The 12,842-nt window shown below is 46.2% G+C and overlaps 1 protein-coding gene across 3 annotated transcripts in view; it reads left to right on the top strand.

The window, feature by feature from the left end:
• Positions 1 to 6,955: 6,955 nt before the first annotated feature.
• Positions 6,956 to 12,842, top strand: part of dennd4a (DENN/MADD domain containing 4A) — a 182,295-nt gene continuing 176,408 nt past the window's right edge. For 2 of the 3 annotated variants that reach the window (XM_055910128.1, XM_055910130.1), the window contains exon 1: positions 6,956 to 7,200. The gene's annotated coding sequence lies outside the window, so the exon portion shown is untranslated. Of the gene's footprint in view, positions 7,205 to 12,842 lie in introns of all 3 variants that reach the window. The other variant, XM_055910129.1, reaches the window with a different exon arrangement.

Consider the following 12,842-nt stretch of genomic DNA (forward strand, 5'->3'; position numbering starts at 1 on the left):
CCTAGTGGTAGGCCCATCCATGTGGTAGACCCATCCATGTGGTAGGACCATGTGGTAGGCCCATCCATGTGGTAGACCCATCCATGTGGTAGACCCATCCATGTGGTAGGCCCATCCATGTGGTAGGCCCATCCATGTGGTAGGCCCATCCATGTGGTAGGCCCATCCGTGTGGTAGACCATGTGGTAGACCCATCCATGTGGTAGACCCATCCATGTGGTAGGCCCATCCATGTGGTAGGCCCATCCATGTGGTAGGCCCATCCATGTGGTAGTGTGGTAGGCCCATCCATGTGGTAGACCCATCCATGTGGTAGGCCCATCCATGTGGTAGTGTGGTAGGCCCATCCATGTGGTAGGCCCATCCATGTGGTAGTGTGGTAGGCCCATCCATGTGGTAGGCCCATCCATGTGGTAGTGTGGTAGACCCATCCATGTGATAGGCCCATCCATGTGGTAGTGTGGTAGGCCCATCCATGTGGTAGACCCATCCATGTGGTAGACCCATCCATGTGGTAGGCCCATCCATGTGGTAGGCCCATCCATGTGGTAGGACCATCCATGTGGTAGGCCCATCCATGTGGTAGGCCCATCCATGTGGTAGGCCCATCCATGTGCTAGGCCCATCCATGTGGTAGGCCCATCCATGTGGTAGACCCATCCATGTGGTAGGCCCATCCATGTGGTAGGCCCATCCATGTGGTAGACCATTTGGTAGACCCATCCATGTGGTAGACCATGTAGTAGACCCATCCATGTGGTAGACCCATCCATGTGGTAGGCCCATCCACGTGGTTGGCCCATCCACGTTGTAGGCCCATCCACGTGGTAGACCCATCCATGTGGTAGACCCATCCATGTGGTAGACCCATCCATGTGGTAGGCCCATCCATGTGGTAGACCCATCCATGTGGTAGACCCATCCATGTGGTAGGACCATCCATGTGGTAGGCCCATCCATGTGGTAGACCCATCCATGTGGTAGGACCATCCATGTGGTAGACCCATCCATGTGGTAGACCCATCCATGTGGTAGACCCATCCATGTGGTAGGACCATCCATGTGGTAGGCCCATCCATGTGGTAGACCCATCCATGTGGTAGACCCATCCATGTGGTAGACCCATCCATGTGGTAGGCCCATCCATGTGGTAGTGGTAGACCCATCCATGTGGTAGGCCCATCCATGTGGTAGACCCATCCATGTGGTAGACCCATCCATGTGGTAGGCCCATCCATGTGGTAGGACCATCCATGTGGTAGGCCCATCCATGTGGTAGACCCATCCACGTGGTAGGCCAATCCATGTTGTAGGCCCATCCATGTGGTAGACCCATCCATGTGGTAGGCCCATCCATGTGGTAGACCCATCCATGTGGTAGGCCCATCCATGTGGTAGACCCATCCATGTGGTAGGCCCATCCATGTGGTAGGCCCATCCATGTGGTAGGCCCCTCCATGTGGTAGGCCCATCCATGTGGTAGACCCACCGTTTGTAAAACAGGCTGTTGCATTGCTTTATTAGTCCTGATTCCTGTAACTAATCAATTTGGCTGATTAAGCTCTGAATATCAGCTACCCAACTTTATCAGGAGTTAACACGAGTCTATTTGCAATGCATTTACAAATCGGGAAACGCATAAATATTGTCAAAATACACAGATACAAACTTGAAACCACTGATCAAGACAAATGGGGTGAAAGTCCTGGACAACAGTTGTGATTGGTCCATTTTACTTTGACCTGTCCTGTTTTTATCATAGGTTGTTTGTTAACATCAATGAATCAATCAAATGTATTTATATAGCCCTTCTTACATCAGCTGATGTCACAAAGTGCTGTACAGAAACCCAGCCTAAAACCCCAAACAGCAAGCAATGCAGGTGTAGAAGCACGGTGGCTAGGAAAAACTCCCTAGAAAGGCAGGAACCTAGGAAGAAACCTAGAGAGGAACCAGGCTCTTAGGGGTGGCCAGTCCTCTTCTGGCTGTGCCGGGTGGAGATTATAACAGAACATGGCCATTAAGGCCAGATTGTTCTTCAAGATGTTTAAACATTCATAAATGACCAGCATGGTCAAATAATAATCACAGTGGTTGTAGAGGGTGCAACAAGTCAGCACCTCAGGAGTAAATGTCAGTTGGCTTTTCATAGCCGATCATTCAGAGTATCTCTACCGCTCCTGCTTTTTCTAGAGAGTTGAAAACAGCAGGTCTGGGACAAGGTAGCACGTCCAGTGAAACAGGTCAGGTTTCCATAGCCGCAGGCAAAACAGTTGAAACTGGAGCAGCAGCACGACCAGGTGGACTGGGGACAGCCGGGAGTCATCGGGCCAGGTAGTCCTGAGGCATGGTCCTAGGGCTCAGGTACTCCGGGAGTGGAGGGAGAGAATTAGAGGGAGCATACTTAAAGTCACACAGGACACCAGATAAGACAGGAGGATTAAACCAGATATAACAGACTGACCCTAGCCCCCCGGGTAGATAGACTATTGCAGCATAAATACTGGAGGCTGAGACGGGTGGGTCGTGGGACACTGTGGCCCCATCTGACGATACCCCCGGACAGGGCCAACCACGCTGGATATAATCCCACCCACAGATTAGCCTTTACGTCGGTAGCCCTCCTCCCTGGTAAACAGTGTATGATCGTTGGATGCTTCTTTTTAAGTCTAGTATTGCAGGTAATGGAGTCGCCAATGACTAGGGTTTTCAATTTGTCAAAGCTGATGGTGGAAGGCTTCGGTGGCTCAGACCCCGTAACGGGAGGAGAGACCAGAGTTTCGGAGTCTGACTCCGACTCGTTGCTTAATGGGGAGAACCGGTTGAAAGTTTCTGTCAGATGAATGAGCGACACCAGTTGAGCATCTTGACAGCATTTCCCTCCAGAAGCCATGAGAAAGTTGTCCGGCTGCGGGGACTGTGCGAGGGGATTTATACTAACGTTACTATCTGTACTTACTGGTGGCACAGACGCTGTTTCATCCTTTCCTACACTGAAATGACCCTTGCCTAACGATTGTGTCTGAAGCTGGGCTTGCAGCACAGCTATCCTCGCCATAAGGCGATCGTTCTCCTGTATATTATGAGTAGAGCGACTGTTAAAGGTCCCCAAAGCACACACATCCCTGGGTCGCTCCTCTTTTCAGTTCGCTGCAGCTAGCGACTGGAACGAGCTGCAACAAACACTCAAACTGGACTGTTTTATCTCCATCTCTTCATTCAAAGACTCAATCATGGGACACTCTTACTGACAGTTGTGGCTGCTTTGCGTGATGTATTGTTGTCTCTACCTTCTTGCCCTTTGTGCTGTTGTCTGTGCCCAATAATGTTTGTACCATGTTTTGTGCTGCTACCATGTTGTGTTGTCATGTGTTCCTGCCTTGCTATGTTGTTGTCTTAGGTCTCTCTTTATGTAGTGTTGTTTGTCTTGTCGTGATGTGTGTTTTATCCTATATTTATATTACATTTATTTTTTATTTTTAATCCCAGCCCCCGTCCCCGCAGGAGGCCTTTTGGTAGGCCGTCATTGTAAATAACAAATTGTTCTTAACTGAATTGCCTAGTTAAATATTCAAACCAGGTACTGCAGTGACGCATCTTGCACTGAGATGCAGTGTCTTAGACCACTGAGTCACTCTGACAAACCAATCCCAACGAAGAAGAAAACTGGGAACTCTGAAATCTCCGACCTCAGTGCGTTCAAGACAACTGGGAACTCTGAAAAAAATGAGCTGCCACTGGGAAAAATAAAACAGACGTTCATCCAATGTGGGAACTTGGGCCTCTTTCTACAGCTCCGATTTTCCGACCTGATCACCAACGTCATGATTTGACATCGTATTTTTCCGTGTTCCTAGTTGTCGTCAACACACCATTAGTCAGAGAGGAAGAGAGGCCCAACACGGTGAAAAATCTGTCTCTCTCCAGCAGGTGGCGTTATTTCGTTTCTTATATTGGAGTTGTATCGAGATTGCTATGCATATTCATGATATGAGGCTAGTAGCATAGCATAGCACCCATTGTCAGGGTGGAGAGACATTTATCTTGTCAGTATATCCATAATCTTTGGTTCAACCAAAGACAGTACAGTATAAAGACAGGCTAAAACTGCTTCTCCAATCACACTTGTTGGCGATGCCATGGCGACGTCGGCTAGCTAATGCTGCATTCATGTCCTAGTTGGAACAAGGACATTTCCAATATGCTAACAGTTTGAAGTTATACATGTGCCGGGTTCAAAGCCACAACAAGTCGGACATGTTCGAGTTTTCTAGTTCCGACTGTGATATGAACGTGGCACAAGCTCATGAGTAAAGACACGTCATCGGGTCTAACGGTCGTCTCGCTCCGAATTGCGCATGTGCAGGCCATCAAATCAAAGGCACTCTTTCTTATATAAAGTTGTGACAAAACAAGCAACTATAGTGTAGATAATTATTGTACTAAACCGCTGTGAAATATATTTTAAATAACCAAAAATATTGTATTTTATATTGTAGCAGCCGTTTGAAGCTGGTGTACAAAACCGAAAGTACCAAGATGCAAAAAGGTAACGTAAGAACAGGAAGCATAGAAAGAGAGCGCGTAGAACTGATCTACCGCTTCATTACTTTCAATGAGAATGACAGATCTATAACAACCATTTTTTTAATGTGAATTCGGTCAGGTCGTCCAAAAAATGACATATTGGAGCTTTAAGACATTGGCTTGAATCTAGGTTGTCCTTTTCGATTTTTTTTTTTAAATGAACACCTAAGGAATAATTTTTTCGCTAATTTACTTCTCAAACCCCGGCCTGGTCTGTTTCGCAAGCGTTTCCGGTAGTGTCGCGATGTTGCGCATCTGAGTTTAGAAACTCTGTGATTCAACCCCAACAGAAAACAACAAATACACTTGTAATGGTTTTATTAACAAAGTAAATGTAAACAAACATATCGCCTCAAAACATGGTTAAAATTATTGTTTTGGATGGTCAGTCATTGCATCCATAGTGCTGTTATATGAGTTTAAGAGTGGTTCAATGTCTTGGCCCTGACAATCTCAGGTCTCTCTCTGACAAGGTAAAAATCTGTCGTTCTGCCCCTGAACAAGGCAGTTAACCCACTGTTCCCCGGTAGGCTGTCATTATAAATAAGAGTTTGTTCTTAACTGACTTGCCTAGTTGAATAAAGGTTAAATAAAGGTTACATTTAAAATACAAAATATGAATAGAAAAATAATGTAATGGCAATATGAACACTGCCAAAATGAAATACTGTAGTAAAAAAAGGTGTGCACTAGCCAGTATTTTATTTAACTAGGCAAGTCAGTTAAGAACAAATTCTGATTTACAATGACGGCCTATAAACAGTGGGTTAACTGCCTTGTTCAGGGGCAGAACGACAGATTTTACCTCGTCATCTTGTCACCCCTAGGCTACCTGCCGCCCCAATAATAATACCCACAGGGATGCATTAGAGCTCCGCTTTTAAAATAATATAAAACACTCAGTCACAACCTCTATCACAAGTTTTTATCATGGAAATTTGCAAAAATGAACTTATATTGTTTTAAATGTGAGGCAGTGAATAGACCTAAAGAGATAGCTGAAAAGAGACGGTAACCAGGCTATTACATTCCACTTTGTCACGTTCGTCACAATGAGTGGACCAAGATGCACCAAGATGGTATGGTTCCATCCTCTTTATTTGGAAGTGAAACTCAAAGAAAAACAATAAAGCGCAAAACGAAACGCCAATGTAGTGCTCGCAGGCAACTATACCGAGACAAGATCCCTCAAAGAACAATGGGGAAATGGCTACCTAAATGTGATCCCCAATCAGAGACAACGATAAACAACTGCCTCTGATTGGGAACCATACCAGGCCAACATATATATATAATCACCTAGATAACCCACCCTAGTCACACCCCGACCCTAACCAACATAGTGAATAAAAAGCTCTCTATGGTCAGGGCGTGACACACTTCTTGCCACTCCTGTCATTTGCTGTCTAACGTGGATTGCTAAAATAATGACTACGATCAAATGTCATCACTTTAAATATTACAATTAAGGAACACCTAAACATTTGGCTGCCAAGCACGTGATCAGTGTAGCCTTTTATCATATGGACATGATGTTGAATTTTCTTCACGCCTAGAATAAAAAACACCAATTTAATATTTTTTATATTAAAAACATGATTACATGGGTCAGTTTAGAAAAAACAAATCTTCCTCTGGAACCAGGCACATGCTGGGATAATATTTCCATAACTCACGTCTCTAGTAATACTATAGCTCCCCCACACTCTCCCCTTCAAACTGTCCTTGTCAATTCATTAGATATTATTTTAGCATTATACTATAGGCCTAAATATAACGTTTCGTAGAGTAGCCTGCCCGGACTCCATCTCTTTAATAAGATAGAGGATGGATAAATAATATAACTGAAACGAGCATAAGCAATTATAAAAATGTAAGCGATTCATGATTAGCGTAATGTGCGAGTAATGACGACAGGTGCCAGTTTCGCGTTTTCTTTCCTGTCATTAATGGAATGAAGCAGGAGCAAACGTAGCTCGAATGAAAGCTAATATTCTCCATATTATTTATCTCTCTCTCGTTACAAAGTCCTCTGGCCATTCTTTTACATTGACAATGTCTTCTCACGAGGAAATTACAGCAGCAGGTCGTAGCAGGTATTGTTTGTTGTTGTTCTTACAATTTGAACTCTCGATTTGTTCCAAATTATGATCTTGTCATTGAAAATATGAATGATGTACCAATCAGGAACTGCACCGTAAATCCGGCTGCATGTTGAACGTTAAGATTACCGGAAGGCCAGTCACTTTGGCAAATGAAAAATGAGTGTCAAGAAGTGGAATGTCTGGTACCCAGACTGAAGAGATGCATGATAATCCTACTACTCGTCCATCTTCCTCCGTGTCACCGATGACGTCCGTGCGCGTTCATGTGAATTGTGAGCGGTCACGTGGATAACGGGTCTGGGATAAAGCGCAAGTGTATTTATTTCGTTGGATGCGTATTCTTTTTTTGGTCGACCCCGAGACACATTATTCATTTCTTAGACGACAGAAGGGGAAATAATTCAACAGAAAATGGCGAATAAATTGTCGTTAAAATTGTAGGTTTATTTTGATAGAAAAACAGTGTCCAGCTCAGTAAGCGTTTGACAACAATCGTCGTGTGATCCTGGTATGTGAGTAGAGGATCATCATCATTTCATTGGATGAACATGCATGTTTTTTTTGTGACCGCTATAACATTTTGATTTCTAGAGTTAATCTCTTCTGTAGGGCTATGTTTTATTTATAGTATATTTTTTTTCGTCTGAAACGATGTGTTCTCTATGGTTGTCTTATATATTGATTATGTCTAAGCATCGATCACTGTTGTTGTTTTAAATGAAAATGGGTCCTATTTTGATGTGGACTGGGCATACATTTCGATTATCATGCTTCTATGTCATCCCCTGTTATAGTGTTCGAATGCCACTGGGTAAAATCACACCGTGATACAAACCCATCAATGAATGAACGAACTCCGTACCCTTTTTGGACCTAGTGTCAGCCACTGGCACCACTGTTAAGATGCATCGTGTTTTGTGTACTCTGTTTACTAGTAGGTTGATACATTGTATCAGGGCCGACCGGGATAGGCTACTTTTGTAGCAACCTATCTCTCCTTTCTGGTCCTGTAATATTGCCTGCAATTCATCGTTATGAAGACAACTTATTAGACATAAGCTAACACATCATTTTACAATTAAAATGAAGTTAGATATGTAATAATTGGTTATAATTATCTCTCTCTCCCTGGGATTTTGGTGCTCCATCACTCCACTGTCAAACAGATGTCTTTAGTCTGCCTGTAATAATCTGTTATGGCAGTCCCGGGAATTTATGTTCAACCACAATGTTTCGAAAGCTTCCAGGGAAAACAGTTAGGTTCTCACACCAGTAGGATTAATTACAGACACATTTGGGTATGGACCTTCTCCCCCGACAAGTATTCCAGGAATCCACTGCATGTTATGTGGTATGCCTGAGATGTAACTGAGGTCTGTCTGCTTGCCTGTCAATCTGCTTGCCTGTCTACCTATCTGTCTGCTTACCTGGCGGCTGACTGTCTGTCTGTATGCCTGATGTCTGCCTGCCTGCCTGCCTACCTGTCTGCTTACCTGGCGGCTGGCTGTCTGTCTGTCTACCTACCTGCCTGCCTACCTACCTATCTGTCTGCTTACCTGGCGGCTGGCTGTCTGTCTGTATACCTGATGTCTGCCTGCCTGCCTACCTATCTGTCTGCTTACCTGGCGGCTGACTGTCTGCCTACCTATCTGTCTGCTTACCTGGTGGCTGGCTGTCTGTCTGTATGCCTGATGTCTGCCTGCCTGTCTACCTATCTGTCTGCTTACCTGGCGGCTGGCTGTCTGTCTGTATGCCTGATGTCTGCCTACCTAGCTTCATGGCTAAGAGGGACCAGAGGCTACATAGTGACATGTTTTGTTGTTCCCTCCCTCCCAGATCGGCCTGTTCCCTACACCTCTACAGATTTAACATTGGTTCTGCAGATTAGGGGTAGGGATTAGTGCTTCTGAGATTAGGGGTAGGGATGTGTGCTTCTGAGATTAGGGTAGGGATGTTTGCTTTTGAGATTAGGGTAGGGATGTGTGCTTCTGAGATTAGGGTAGGGCTGGGTGCTTCTGAGATTAGGGTACGGATGTGTGCTTCTGAGATTAGGGTAGGGATGTGTGCTTCTGAGATTAGGGTAGGGCTGGGTGCTTCTGAGATTAGGGTAGGGCTGGGTGCTTCTGAGATTAGGGTAGGGCTGGGTGCTTCTGAGATTAGGGTAGGGATGTGTGCTTCTGAGATTAGGGTAGGGATGTGTGCTTCTGAGATTAGGGTAGGGATGTGTGCTTCTGAGATTAGGGTAGGGATGTGTGCTTCTGAGATTAGGGTAGGGCTGGGTGCTTCTGAGATTAGGGTAGGGATGTGTGCTTCTGAGATTAGGGTAGGGCTGGGTGCTTCTGAGATTAGGGTAGGGCTGGGTGCTTCTGAGATTAGGGTAGGGATGTGTGCTTCTGAGATTAGGGGTAGAGATGTTTGCTTTTGAGATTAGGGTAGGGATGTGTGCTTCTGAGATTAGGGTAGGGCTGGGTGCTTCTGAGATTAGGGTAGGGCTGGGTGCTTCTGAGATTAGGGTAGGGATGAGTGCTTCTGAGATTAGGGTAGGGCTGGGTGCTTTTGAGATTAGCGGTAGGGTTGGGTGCCTCTGAGATTAGGGTAGGGATGTGTGCTTCTGAGATTAGGGTAGGGCTGGGTGCTTCTGAGATTAGGGTAGGGCTGGGTGCTTCTGAGATTAGGGTAGGGCTGGGTGCTTCTGAGATTAGGGTAGGGATGTGTGCTTCTGAGATTAGGGGTAGAGATGTTTGCTTTTGAGATTAGGGTAGGCCTGGTACTTCTGAGATTAGGGTAGGGATGTGTGCTTCTGAGATTAGGGGTAGAGATGTTTGCTTTTGAGATTAGGGTAGGCCTGGTACTTCTGAGATTAGGGTAGGGATGTGTGCTTCTGAGATTAGGGTAGGGCTGGGTGCTTCTGAGATTAGGGTAGGGATGTGTGCTTCTGAGATTAGGGTAGGGCTGGGTGCTTCTGAGATTAGGGTAGGGCTGGGTGCTTCTGAGATTAGGGTAGGGATGTGTGCTTCTGAGATTAGGGGTAGAGATGTTTGCTTTTGAGATTAGGGTAGGGATGTGTGCTTCTGAGATTAGGGTAGGGCTGGGTGCTTCTGAGATTAGGGTAGGGCTGGGTGCTTCTGAGATTAGGGTAGGGATGAGTGCTTCTGAGATTAGGGTAGGGCTGGGTGCTTTTGAGATTAGCGGTAGGGTTGGGTGCCTCTGAGATTAGGGTAGGGATGTGTGCTTCTGAGATTAGGGTAGGGCTGGGTGCTTCTGAGATTAGGGTAGGGCTGGGTGCTTCTGAGATTAGGGTAGGGCTGGGTGCTTCTGAGATTAGGGTAGGGATGTGTGCTTCTGAGATTAGGGGTAGAGATGTTTGCTTTTGAGATTAGGGTAGGCCTGGTACTTCTGAGATTAGGGTAGGGATGTGTGCTTCTGAGATTAGGGGTAGAGATGTTTGCTTTTGAGATTAGGGTAGGCCTGGTACTTCTGAGATTAGGGTAGGGATGTGTGCTTCTGAGATTAGGGTAGGGCTGGGTGCTTCTGAGATTAGGGTAGGGCTGGGTGCTTCTAGGATTAGGGTAGGGCTGGGTGCTTTTGAGATCAGCGGTAGGGTTGGGTGCCTCTGAGATTAGGGTAGGGATGTGTGCTTCTGAGATTAGGGTAGGGCTGGGTGCTTCTGAGATTAGGGTAGGGCTGGGTGCTTCTGAGATTAGGGTAGGGCTGGGTGCTTCTGAGATTAGGGTAGGGATGTGTGCTTCTGAGATTAGGGTAGGGATGTGTGCTTCTGAGATTAGGGTAGGGATGTGTGCTTCTGAGATTAGGGTAGGGCTGGGTGCTTCTGAGATTAGGGTAGGGCTGGGTGCTTCTGAGATTAGGGTAGGGATGTGTGCTTCTGAGATTAGGGTAGGGCTGGGTGCTTCTGAGATTAGGGTAGGGCTGGGTGCTTCTGAGATTAGGGTAGGGATGTGTGCTTCTGAGATTAGGGGTAGAGATGTTTGCTTTTGAGATTAGGGTAGGGCTGGGTGCTTCTGAGATTAGGGTAGGGCTGGGTGCTTCTGAGATTAGGGTAGGGCTGGGTGCTTCTGAGATTAGGGTAGGGATGAGTGCTTCTGAGATTAGGGTAGGCCTGGTACTTCTGAGATTAGGGTAGGGATGTGTGCTTCTGAGATTAGGGTAGGGCTGGGTGCTTCTGAGATTAGGGTAGGGCTGGGTGCTTCTGAGATTAGGGTAGGGCTGGGTGCTTTTGAGATTAGCGGTAGGGTTGGGTGCCTCTGAGATTAGGGGTAGGGATGGGTGCCTCTGAGATTAGGGGTAGGGTAGGCCCATTCACTAGAATTGTTGTAATATTTGGGATAAGGAAATACACTGAACAAAAATATAAAAACGCAACATGTAAAGTGTTGGTCCCATGTTTCATGAGCTGAAATAAAAGATCCCAGAAATGTTCCATACACAGATAAACCTTATTTCTTTCAAATCTGTTTCCATCCCTGTTAGTGAACATTTCTCCTTTGCCAGGATAATCCATCCACCTGACAGGTGTTGCATATCAAGAAGATGATTAAACAGCATGATCATTACACAGGTGCACCTTGTGCTGGGGACAATAAAAGGCCACTCTAAAATGGGATGTTTTGTCACACAACACAATGCCACAGATGTCCAAGTTTAGAGGGAGTGTGTAATTGGAATGCTGACTGCAGGAATGTCCACCAGAGCTGTTGCCAGAGAATTTAATGGTAATTTCTCTACCATAAGCCGCCTCCAGTGTCAAATTTGTCAGCACGTTCAACCGGCCTCACAACTACAGACCGCGTTTATCCACGCCGGCCCAGGACCTCCACATCCGGCTTCTTCCCCTGCAGGATGGTCTGAGACCAGCCACCCAGACAGCTGATGAAATGGTGGGTTTGTACAACCGAAGAATTTCTGGCATCGTGTGGGTGAGCGGTTTGCTGGTGTCTACGTTGTTCTGGCATCGTGTGGGTGAGCGGTTTGCTGGTGTCTACGTTGCTCTGGCATCGTGTGGGTGAGCGGTTTGCTGGTGTCTACGTTGTTCTGGCATCGTCTGGGTGAGCGGTTTGCTGGTGTCTACGTTGCTCTGGCATCGTGTGGGTGAGCGGTTTGCTGATGTCTACGTTGTTCTGGCATCGTCTGGGTGAGCGGTTTGCTGGTGTCTACGTTGTGAACACAGTGCCCCATGGTGGCGGTGGGGTTATGGTATGGGCAGGCATACGCTATGGACAACGATGACAATTGCATTTTAATCGATGGCAATTTGAATGGACAGAGACACCGTGACAAGATCCTGAGGCCCGTTGTCGTGCCATTCATCTGCCGCCATCACCTCATGTTTCAGCATGATAATGTACGGCCCCATGTCGCAAGGATCTGTACACAATTCCTGGAAGCTGAAAATGTCTCAGTTCTTCCATGGCCTGCATATTCACCAGACATGTCACCCATTGAGCATGTTTGGGATGCTCTGGATCGACGTGTACGACAGCGTGTTCCTGTTAGGGCCAATATCCAGCAACTTCACACAACCATTGAAGAGGAGTGGGACAACATTCCACAGGCCACCAATCAACAGCTTGATCAGCTCTATGTGAAGGAGACGTGTCACGCTGCATGAGGAAAATGGTGGTCACACCAGAGACTGACTGGTTTTCTGATCCACACCCCTACCTTTTTTTAAAGGTATCCGTGACCAACAGATGCATATCTGTATTCCCAGTCATGTGAAATCCATAGATTAGGACCTAATGAATTTATTGCAATTGACTGATTTCCTTATTGAACTGTATGTCAGTAAATTATTTCATGTTGCGTTATTTTTTTTGTTCAGCATAATTCTTGGTGGGATGTGACTCAGGGTTGTCATGGATGGTGGTTGGCGGTGTTGGGGTGGGCTGTGGAACACATGAATTAAAGGAAGCGGGTTTTGGGTGGGCTGTGGAACACATGAATTAAAGGAAGCTTTAATTCAGAGGAGGCTACTTCCATGAATCACTACATCGGGAAATGATGCAATAATTCACAGGAAATCAGTCACCGTGTCTTTATGACAACCTCACGGAGGTGTTCCTCTTTCTGGTCTGATTACAACACTAAATGACGTGCTCTGCTCACGTAATTCAGACTCATTTCTGTTTTGGA

Source organism: Salvelinus fontinalis, unplaced genomic scaffold (genome assembly GCF_029448725.1).
Source record: "Salvelinus fontinalis isolate EN_2023a unplaced genomic scaffold, ASM2944872v1 scaffold_0001, whole genome shotgun sequence".
Lineage (NCBI taxonomy): Eukaryota > Metazoa > Chordata > Actinopteri > Salmoniformes > Salmonidae > Salvelinus > Salvelinus fontinalis.